The sequence below is a fragment of the Nuphar pumila genome, chromosome 14 (genome assembly GCF_984573655.1).
Source record: "Nuphar pumila chromosome 14, dmNupPumi1.hap1.1, whole genome shotgun sequence".
NCBI lineage: Eukaryota > Viridiplantae > Streptophyta > Magnoliopsida > Nymphaeales > Nymphaeaceae > Nuphar > Nuphar pumila.
Genome location: NC_143262.1, coordinates 78,484,672 through 78,497,173, shown reverse-complemented (window position 1 = coordinate 78,497,173; position 12,502 = coordinate 78,484,672).

Sequence of the window (12,502 nt, the reverse complement as noted above, 5' to 3'; positions counted from 1 at the left end):
GAATTATGAAGGTGAATATAAATTTAAGGTTCTGAAGGGAAGCTTGGCATAAAACTGGATTTTGAAGGTAAGCCTAACTCAAAAGTTGGTTTTGAAAGACCAACCGAATCAGGACTCAGGTTTTTACAAGGAAAGCTAGAAGATTCGAGTCGAAACTCAAGCCTTCGAAGGAAAGCTAGAAAGTTTGGTTTCTAAGGAGAGAAAGTTTGGGTCGAAACCCAAATCTTCAAAAGGAAAAACTAGGCCAATTCAGAATTTTGAGTCGAAACTCAAATAATCAAAGGAAAGTTGGAAGGTTCGAGTCAGGGATCGATTTTCCCAAAGGAAAGCGGAAAAGTTCAGATTTTGAAGGAACGAAGACTTGAGTGAAAACTTAAATCTTTGAGGGAAAGCTGAAAAAATCGAGTCAAGGCTCGAATCTCAAAGGAAAGAGTTGGAAGTTCAAGTCAAAACTCGAATCTCAAAGGAAAATTGATGAGAAGGGATATAAATTGATGAAAGATTGGCAGAATTTAAGGAAAATTGAGGAAAGTTTATGACCTGAAGGCTTGAAATTGAGATTTGAATAACCCGAAGGTCAAAATTGGATTTAGAGCTTTTTGATTTTTGATGAATGGTTAGTGCAAAGACTGAACCTGAGGGGCTAACTGGTCGATCAGTCAGACACTAGCACGAGTGCCAGGCTTACCAGTACGAGTACTCGATTTTTTAAAAGAGCCCCAGTATGAGTATTGGGTTTTCGACGAAGATTTGAAGAAAAAGGGACACTGACATTCTAAGATACTTGAGAATTGAGCGAGAATGATTGTCGGTGTTTTTTAGGATTTTCCCTTATCCTGAAGGGGAAATAGAATAGACATTTGATGAGAATTTTAGAAAAAAAATGATTCAGGTTTATCCCTTAACCTAAAAGGGGAAAAAGAATAAAATTTATAAAAATGGAGAAGAAGAAAAGAAATTTATTGAAATTTTATTTTGGAAAAGAATCCTCACAGGTAGCATTGTTGCTCTTGTGAGGGGTGTCAGGATTATCCCTTATCCTGAATGGGAGAAAGAATACAATTTAAATGAAGAGAAATTGATATAAATTTAGAAAATCAAGTAAAGATTGACGAAACTTGTATTTACAAAAGAATCCTCATAGGTGGCATTATTGCTCCTACGAGGGGTCTCAAAATTATCTCTTGTCCTGAATGGAAGAAAGAATAAAATTTAAATGAAGAGAAATTGATATAAATTTAGAAAATCAAGTAAAGATTGACGAAACTTGTATTTACAAAAGAATCCATATAGGTGGCATTATTGCTCCTACGAGGGGTCTCAGGATTATCCCTTATCTTGAATGGGAAAACCTCGGACAACGAGGGTCAGGTTTATCCCTTAACCTGAGCGGGAAACAGAATAAAAGAATACCTCATTGAAAAGAGGCATCAGGTTTATCTCTTAACCTGAAAGGGTTCAGATTCAATAAAATTTAATAAAATTGAGGAAAATTTTAAAACTTGATAAAATTTGATAAAATTGATATAAAACTTGATAAAAAATATAAATAAAATGAATGAAATTGATAAAGATAACAAAATTAGCTGAAAATTTATAAGATTTGAAAAAAATGAGTTTTTCTGATCCTGCCTGCATATGGGATCTTGAAATTGAAAGGAGAATGTTTTTAAAAGATAATTTGAGAAATCATTTTGAGAAGAAAATCAACCACGAGGAGAATGATTATCGCGAGAGCTAATCTTTGAAAAAGGGGAATCATCATGAGAGATCATCATGAGGGTCAATTTTTTAAGGCAACGGTTTGAAATCTAATTTTTGAAAAAAAAGAAGGTCAACGATAGATCTGATTTCTTAAAATAACAGTTTTGAAACTGATAATAAGATCAAAACAAGGGTTTGATCTTTTGAATATAATGTTAAAAAATCAATCTTGGAAGATGATATCAATGCAAGGGTTGATCTTTAAATATAATGTTTTGAAACCCATTTTGGAGGATAAGACCAACACAAGGGTTGATCTTTGAATATAAAGATTTGAAATCCATTTTGGAAGATAAGGATGAACACGAGTTTTGAATTTTCAATGCAATGGTTCGAAAACTTATTTTTTAAAAACATGATCAACACGTGGGTTGATTTTGACAAAGGTTGGACCAAAGAATATTTGAACTCTTTGGTCATAACGAAGACTTTTAAAATTTCATGATTTTTTTAAAAGCCCTCATAGGTAATATCATTTCTCTCATGAATGATGTCAAGATCTGTCCCGCATTCTGAAAAAGAACAGGAATTTAAATGCCTCAGTATGGCGAAAGAAGGAAGTATTGAATATCAAAGATATAAAGAAAATTGACATTTTATTGATAAACAAAGGTTGATAACAAAACCAAATATTTACAAGAACTTTGAAAGGAAAAGATTCATAAAACACTGGGCTGACTTGCCTCTACAAGATGACTGACAAGAGAGGAGGAAAGTAGAAGATTATGGCATGATTAATCTTTTGAGTAGCCTGGGAGAGACTTGGTCATGACGGCTAGCTCATCTTCCTCTTCATCTTCAACAAAGAGACTCTTGTTGACGCAATCCTGAACAATATTTTTGAAGACGAAGCAGTGATCGGTGTCATGCCCCACTGCTCGATGGAACTTGCAGAACTGATTCATGAATCTTCCCATGACCGTGGGAGGATCTGCGACTTTTGGGAGTTTGACCAATCCTTTGGCCAGCATGAATTCAAGGGCTTCTTCGAGCGTTTGCTTCAGAGGAGTGAACTCACGATCATTACTCCAACCTTCGCGCTTTATCTTTTCTTTTTACGGAAAGTTAGACTGAGACGGCTTGTCATTCTGCTTGGAAGACTTTTTCCCTTGAGTTGTATTGTGGTTCTGCCCACTTTTGCTGTCATTTTTGTTTCTTCTGTTGTTGTCATGATCATTGCCAGAGGTATCAGCTGCATGAGTGAACTGCGCTTTCTTCTTCTGGTCTTGGATGTTTTTGGCCAGAGACATGCCCTCGTAAAGCCCGCTTTCTATTCCTGCCTCGAGCCATTCGGATCGCTCAATCAATTTGATAAAGGATTTTGTTGGAGAAGTGGCAATGAGGCTTCTCAGGGGCTGAGAGAAATTGCTGAGGATTATTTGCAATGCATGCTCCTCTGGAATGGGAATTTTCATCTTGTTGCAGGTGCTTCTACACCTGTGGATGAATTCTCCTGCTCTTTCAGTTTCATTCTGCTTTAAGTTGTAAAGGTGATTGAGCGTAGGTGAAGCTTCAGTGTTGAATAGGAAACGCTCTATGAACAAATTGACTACCTTATCGAACTCTCGTAGTTCGATAGGATTGATATGGTCAGCATACCACCTAGCTGCTACACCCTCTAGACTGCGGGGAAAACAGATGAACAGAGCCCTGTTGTTCTTTCTGAAACGACAACATTCTGCATAAAAGGTGGCTAAGTGGGCTTTAGGGTTGCCAGTCCCGTCAAACTTGAGAAATTTACGAGGAAGGTTCTCCAGGTTATCATCCCCATCTAGACCATCGTAAAAATCTTCGCCAGTGTAGGTCTGCTTGCCCTTACCCTTGGCTTGAATGTCCTTGATCCCTCAATTCATCTCCTTCATCTGCTTGCTCATCAGGTCTTCTGCTGGAGTCCCAGATTTGGGCTTGTTGACGGATTCAGGCTCTTCTGCAGCTATCTTTATGGACTGTCTCGGAGGATTCTGTTGGTAAACAATCTGTTCTTCCTCTTCTGACTCTTCCTCGATTGACTCTGATTCCTCAGAAGCAGTGTCTGGCTATACTTTCTTTCTGATGATTCTGACTTGCTTTTTTACATGCTTCTTTCTTAGTTTGCCTTTAGGAACTGCCTCTTTCAGATTGGCCTTGGCTTGCTCCAACATGATCCTCGCCATTATCTTTTGGAACATACCATACATAGCGGGGTCAATGTCGTCTCCTTTGCTCTGACCCTGTCCTCTGACTGATTTAGGAGAGCTCATCTCTTCTGCCTCACTGTCGCTGTGTTGAGGAACAGTTTCTTTTCCACCTCTGGTCTGAACCATTTTTGAATATCAGCGCTCTCTCTGTGGAGGAAAGTAGAGGTTTTTAGACCAAAGAAACTTTTTCGAGAAGTTTTGACAAATAGAAGGATTTAGGTTGAAATCTAAAAATTGTATCTCATTACTAGAGAATGAGTCACCACAAAATTTGTGACAATTGCATTGTTTACTCTATGAGGGGGAGTAACCAACTAAAACATGAAGAAAGATGCTTATTTTGAAAAGGATATTTCTTGATGAAAAGAAATTTTATTTATGAAAATATAAACAAGAATATAAAATCAGAAGAAAAATAATAAAAAGATAAAATTTGAGAATAAATGGTAAAGATTTAAAATTTTGAAGAACTTGCAGGCAGGATCAGAAGAATTTTGAAAAAATCAGAAAAAGAGAAAGGAAAATACACCTGGGTTTTTAAAAACAAAGAGGAAATTTTGAATAATATATACCTAGGGTTTTTGGAAAATATAAGAAAGATATAAAATATCACACAATCGCAGATATACAAGCAAGGATGCACAAACAATACTTTCTAAAGCTGACTCTAAATGCAATATTTAAAAAGGCTTATAGGACCTTAATCTTAACTCTAAGATTTAGATCATCTGATTTCAATCAAGATACGTCGATATACTCAAGCCGAAGCTCGAAGTACGTGGCATAGAAGTATTTCTCTGGTTCTAAGGTAATGGCTTCCCAACATCCTTGAGCACCTATCGATATACCTCGGACTATGGCCCTTAGGTACGTGGTAGGGGGGCGCGAACCCAAATAAGTGGTCCAGAGGTGAGGCTCTCTCCCAAACTATGGTTCAGTGAGACAGCTCAGCAACGTGAAGACTGGGACAATATAGGTAGGGAGGTTTTCAAAAAGATGATCAGCATGCAATAAAACCAGAAAGCTCTAATGCAAGTTCTAAGGAGATAGATTTAAATGAAAAAAAGCATACACTTGCATACATTGTTTGCATTCAATCCCTAAAATTGAGGAGAGTTGCATTTCAGACCTAAGTCTAATGTGAACATGGAATAATCTCCTCAATATGGTCCTACCAAACCATACTTAGATCCTATATGCAATGATGTTAGCTTAGGACAGAGTCTAGGCTCCTAAGGTTTGCATGGAAATGAAGCTGACATTTTGAAGAATAAAGATTTAGATAATATCAAAGCAAAGCAAAGGCATAGATCCGACCGGACGAAGACAAAGTCTCATCACGGTCGCCAAATCTGTGATCATTGCAAACTTTTCCTCTCTTGTGGTTTCTCTCTCTTCCTTCTCTTTTCCTTTTCTAACCTCTATTTTTCTTCTTTTTGAAGGAAGGAGAATAAAAGTCAGAAAAGAAAGAAGAGAAAAGAAGGGAAGAGAAGAAGAGGAACTCTTTTGCGGGGTCTCACTTGACCTTAATTTGAAAATATTTAGAAATTTAAATGGAGAGACTGGATTCGCTCGTCGGTACGAGGTTCGACCGTTCCTGGCGCCTTTACCAGGGGTAATCGAACCAAGGATCGAATTTATGCCTTTTTGCTTTACCTAAATAGTATCTAAGAATTTATTCTAAGTCTAAATGCACACAGCATCATGCTTGTGCAATGCAAGGATGTATGTTCTTTTGAAAAAGATGTTTTTGAAATTTCTAAGTTTTCTGAGATGAATAGAGTGAAGAGAAATGGTTTCTAACTTAGGACTTAAGATTTAAAGTTCTAAGTTTTTGGAATAATCAGAGCTTAGGAGAAATAAATTTTTGAATTTGGAAAGAATGATTTGAAGATGAATAAAAAAAGAAAAAGGAAGGAAATTTCAAAGTCAGAAGATGACTTTGAACTTAGATTTAGGAGAAGAGATAAATTTGAAATGGAATTGAATTTAAAATTTGAAATTAGGATGGATTTGAGAGATTCAAAAAATAGAAACGGATTTAGAAAGTTCAGATGAGATCTGAAATTGGATTGGATTTGAAATCTAGAATTAGGAATGAAATTAAATTCTGGATCCTGAATAGAATTGGACCCAAGATCTGGAATCCGAGATGTGATTAGGTTCTGAATCCTAAAATGGATTTTGGATCTTAAAAATGGGTTTAGGATCTGAAATCTGAGATCCAAGATAGAGTTGGACTCTGAATCCTAAGGTGGATTTTGGATCTGAAGTCTGAGATCCAAAAAGTGGAACTGAGTTCTGGATCCTAAAATGGATTTGGATCTTGAAATCTGAAATCCAATGTAGAATTGGGTTCTGGATCCTAAAATGGATTTGGATCTGAAGTCTGAGATCCAAAGTAGATTTGGACTCTGGATCCTGAGGTAGATTTGGGTTTTTGAAAGTCCAAATGGGACTTTTGAAGATGGATCTGGGTCTTTGAAAACCCAGATTGAATTTAAAACTTAGAAAAAGACTTGAATCTTGAGATTCAGAACCAATCTCAAAACTTGGATTTTGAGGATAAGAAAATAAACTTGATTTTGAACTTGAAATGAGAGGATGAATCAGAAGTTTCAAAGTTAATTTGAATTTTGAAAATGGAATTTTGAGGTATCAAATTGAATATGAATTTGAATTTGACAATGAATTTGGAATTTGATTTGAAAATTGAATTTTGAGTATACAAATGAATTTTAAAGTCAAATTGGACTTTGAATTTAAAGTTTGAATTGGGAATCAGAAGATGAATCAGAAATTTCAAAGTCAAATTGAACTTTGAAATTTGATTTGAATTAGAATTTGAATTTTGGATACACAAATGATTTTCAAAGTCAAATTGGACTTCGAATTTAAAGTTAGAATCTGAAAATGATTTTTGAATTTACAGGAGTTGAAAATTGATTTGAGAAGTGAAGAAGATATCTGAAGGAAAACACTTGGATTTATGAAAAAGAATTTTGAAAATATGATGCAATTCTATCCTAAATGATGAATGAATTTAAAGAATTTTGAAATTGGATTTTGAAAACCATATTTTGTTCTTCAAATGAATTGAAACAAGATTTGAAAATATAATACATCCTTGACTATGGTCATTGAATGTATTATATAATAATCTATATTTAAATTCAGGTCAAGAATGAAATATATTTTGGTGCTTTTATAGAGTTTAAAATGAAATTAACTCTCAATATACCCTGACTATGGCCATTGATATATATCTTGAGTTAATTTTAAGTTAAACCCTGATAAAAGAAGAAAATATTTAAAAATATGATGATTTTTGAAGAGGGATCCAGTGTGGATCCAGTGTTATTCTATAAAAGATGAAAATCCTAAGCATTATCTACATTTTGACTATGGCCATCAATGTGGGTCATTTGCTTAGGATTAATCACCTCCTATTAGAATGGTGCACGTGTCATTCGTGTTTCGATTTGTGAAACTTTGAAATGAAGGAAAACGATGCAACAAATGATATTTATATGCTCATTCATTCTAATATAGAACAGGAAATGTAAATTCTCATTGGGATCTAATTTATTACAACATTTAAATTTGAAAACATAAATCCCAAGTAATGATATTTTCCTCATATTTCCTGCAATACAACTGGTTAATATAAAAAAAAAGAAAAGAATTACATGTTTCACATGGATTTCAAAAGATGCCAAGAGAAAATACTCATATGTCAAGACATACCTGATGAAGAGATGAAAAATAACATACATACCTATATATATACCTATGTATACATATATGAGTATATATATGTGTATGTATATACATATATATGTATATATTTATATATATATATATATATGTATATATATATATCATATACATACATTCGATATAGGTGGATGAGAGTGAGGGTGTTGTAAGCAAAGTGGCGTTTGTAGGAGATACATAGTGGAAGTGCAGTGGATAGTAAGTGCCTATGGGGCTATAGTAATAAGATGATGATACTGAAGATACGAACAAAGCAATAGGCTGATCCTAATGTAAATGTCAAGAAAACATATATATAGCACAATGGACTTACTTTCATATCAACTACCAAGCCTAGCAAATGGCATTCACATAGTGGTTTGTAAAAGACAGCATTAATGGGTGATTTTGGCCATGATGAACCTGCGAATTAATTATAACATGCCAAGTTAGAGAATGACCTTCAGCAGATATGGAAATCTATAAAAAGAAAAAGAAAACTGATATTCATGGATTTCTGAATTAATTCTTGTTCAAAACAGGATTCCAGCTTAATACATGTCTAAACTTACCTCTCCCAGCAACACAGTCGATTACCTTCTAAAGGCAATCATAGGTCGAGAATAGGGTTGACAGAAATTTTCTGTCTTTCTCTTTGATTCTTGCACAGGGAAAGAGATTTTTACACAACCTCCCTTTTTATCAACTAGAAAAAGATTGCCCTTCCCCCAGATGGGTCCCTGTATATCCTAAAGTTGAGGTTTTATGGTTATGAATTTAAGATCTTCAGGATTGCAGAATGCTCCAATGGGTAGTGTGCCCACCAAGGATTTACCACATTCATGGTCCAGCCTTAACCTCAATTATCGGGAGACACAAAGAAAACAGGTCCTTTGTAATGTCTGGGTTGCTTCTGGTCAGCAGCCACTTCAACAAGCTCCAGTTCGTGGACATACCACTATCTTGCATTGTCTGAAGGGAGCATCAGAACCATTAAAGCATAGCATCTTGTGGAAAATCAGACCAGTCATTTATTTGAACATTTGACAGATGTAAAGGCGGCACACGCACTGCCACAATTTCCCCTAGAATGTACTTCCCTGTAAGTGGTTTGACCCTGAGCCAATGGACACATTGGTGAAATTTTCACAGCACGATTACTACTGAAGATTTGATTCACCACTGGATGTTGAATGTGCACAATTAATCCAACTACATTCTGATAATGAAGGGCATGAGAAAGTTGAAGGACTAAACCTGTTTGTGAAGACATCCATAGAGCACACTCTTCCAATACCAAAATTTTGTTTCTTCTTGAGTATGTATCAAGCCCACTTCTCTATAAAGCTCTGTAGCCTTATTCTTCAAGAAAGTAATTCTCGTGTTTTCACACTTAACAAATCATGGATAATGTGAACAAGCATCAATGTTGTTGCACATGACATAATAGCAGTAAGAACTTTAGCAATTTTCCATTACAATTGCATGGTAAATGTCCATAGATTTATAAAATGAGTTGCCCCACAAAGAACAATAAATGTATCAAACTGCACCAGAACCCATCTGTATGGGAAACATTGCGGGCTTTCTTTCTTTTTTTTTTTTACAAAATAAATAAGCTCAAGAGGGATGGAGGCGTAGAAGGTATGAAATGTGATGTACATTGACAGGTGAAAAAGGAGGTGAAAGTGGATAAATAAAATAGTAGTCAACTAGGGAACTGAAATCTGAAATGTCACAAAGAGTATAGAAGCAAACTCGGGTAAGACACATACCTTTCTTTGAATAGCTGATTACTTTCCCTTAATGTCAAGACCTGTAACCAGAGCTTAATATTATCACTTCACACATCAAGGCAAATTTAGAACATAGATGGAAATCCACATGAGTTGTCAAACAATCTATTAAAATTTTCAGAAACACCAGCTGAAAACACAAATTCCAACCAAATTTTTGGGTATGGTCGATAGATATAGAGGAAAATATGACAATTCATCCTGGGCAAACTTCTCATGGTAATTTAACTGTTCTGCTATTGTAGTTGTCAAAACGATGGATTCATTGAGAGAGACCACCTCATTTCCTTTCTTATCTCTGGTTTAAAGAGGACATACCTGGGAGTCTCAGTCCAGACCTGCCTTGGCTGCAGGTAGAAATGATGTCGAAGACACAGGACATGAAGACGTTAAGGGACACAAGTGAATGTTGTAATGGGCCAATGCCGATGTGAATCTGTTCCTCTATGATCTAGTGAAGTAAACAATCATTCCCCTTTAAAGGGCTCATAACCCCCCCCCCCCCCCTTTTTTCAGTTTCATCTATATGAAGAATCATTTAGAGGCTATATTTTATTCACTGTTGAAAATACAGGTATCGATATCAAAACATGAATTCCAGTTCATGATTTCAAAACACTCCCATCTAAATCGTTAATTGAATATTTACAAACGTGGAGTCGAAACTATATGATTCCACCATCGGCTGCCATTGTGGTCTTGGTGAATTCCTGAAGTTCAATGGGCTACTGAATTTACTTAAATTCCTGCTTCCTGTTTGCTTATTTTCTAGTTGATTAGATGGGGCTTCACCGAGTAATAAATTTATCTTGATTTTGCAGCATTATACAGTGGTGGTGAAATTAAAACAAGGGGTTACCACCTCAATACAACAACTCGTTGCCATCACTGATGATACCTATGATCGGTGCATAGGTAGTGAACCCAGATGGAATTAGCCGAACACAATGTAATGAGGGATGGGTATTATGTTGTAAAGAAAATTAGTATGAATGACAAGCTACAGAATATACACAATATGACGCCTGGTGTTTCAACAATAACTAACATCTAACGAAGGCAGACTAATCTTAATCCAACATAAAGAATGTTGGTTAGGTAAAAGCATGCTCTCCTAACTCATAAAACAATCAAATGGACTAAATGAAGAGGACGGCTAAATCAGATGTGAATAGTTAGATTAAAACACATATTAACTGTCAAAGCAAAAGAAGCATGATACTTAATGAGATGAGAAAAGGCACAACATCATTCTGACGCTTATGTTTATCAGACGAATCCCAAACTCTCTCAATTGCCAGGTAAAACTGACTAATCAAATTCTAAAGATACGATGTCAGTGGAAGGAGAGGCAAGGACATAGATGGACAAAATGAAGACACCTCCTACAACATAAACCGATCTGACTTTTGCAGTCTACACAGAGTATCTCTGTATCAAAAGTAACCCCTGATTCCGCAGTGAAATCAAATGGGGATCAGGACTTTGGCTGTAAAGGAAACGCCATTGCTTTAAATATATGCGATGAAATGAAGGGCAAACAGAATGGAAAATAAAAGAAAAAAAAAAACAAGCTAAATCAAAGGATGAGTAAGAAACATGGCGTCGTTATTAAGATAATGCGCATGAAAATAGACATTACACTAAAAGTATAAACAAAACCAAATCTAAACGAGTCGTATAGAATTCCTGAACCCGATGACACAAACAAAACAATAGGAAGAACAAATTAATTATAAGAAATAGGAAGAAGATATCGGAGCATGGATGTTCCTTTTCATATTGCACACCGATAGATTGAGTTGTCATGAACAAATCTAATGCTACCATCGGTGCTTAAAGGGGGTTGAAACAGAAAATTAAAAAGGCAAATTCGGGGAAAATCAGGCAGAGGGAAGGATATTTACCGTAGTTTCGCAAAATCCTGGAGGATGGAGGAGAGGATTTTCTTTAGCAGTGGATGACTTTGTACCGCAGGAAGTAGGAGTCACAATGGGGCTATTAATGGCAGATAGATGCACAAGAGTCGTGTGGTTGATGCTTGATTCTGAAAAGGTGAAGCAGGTGTGATCCCCCCCCCCTTGAGTCCACTACGTGTTCCCCTTTTAAGGAAGAAGAGGAGAGTTCTGGAAATGGGGAGGCCGTTGGCGATGGATGGTTGGAAGGCCATGAAGGAGTTTGATGATGGAGGGATGAAAAGAGCTCAACCGGAAAGCTTCTGAAGTTTGGGCGAGAGAGGGTTTCGAGCGGCTGAGGGAGTCAGCCATAGAGAGGAGGTTTTTCTTTGAAACCCTAGAAGAAATTTTCGTTAAAAAAAAGGGTTTTAAAGGTGATTCCCTATTTTTAAGGCTTTTTTCAAAAGGGTGCCCCTTTTTTTAAAGTTTTTTTCAAAAAAAAAAATGTTTTTAGTTAAAAGGTTTGTTTTCTTCAAAAGGAGATCTTTAAAAAAAATTATATTTCTCTTTTCTATATATAATTTTTTGTTCTTTTTTTTATTTTCTGCAAATTTTTTTTATATTTTTTTTCTTTGGAATGAAATTCTAAAAACTAAGGAGTTTAAAATAATTTTGCAAAATTTTCAAAAATATTTACAAAGGAAAGGTTTTCTGAGCAATTTTGGAAGAAAATGGGTTTGGACCCGAGTTTTGAGAAAATATTTCAGTTCGAATCGAGGAATATAACACGATGGATCCGAACAGATACCGGGCGAAGTGTCTGAGCTTTTCAAAAGTTATTTTGGTAATTTTGAGAATTTAATTAAAAATTAGATGAAAATACTCAGATTTTGGATTCTGATATCGGATCCGGATCCGAAATCAAGTTAGATATAAAAAATAAATTTAATTTTAGTAAAACTTTGGGAAATGTACTGGAATTTAGGTTTGAAAGTGACTCAACTGCTCATAAAATGAAATCAGGGGCAAAAAGGGGATATTTAAAAGATTTTGAAAAATTTGGGGTGTTCACAAATAGACCTATCAATGATCACATATATTGACATAACCAACG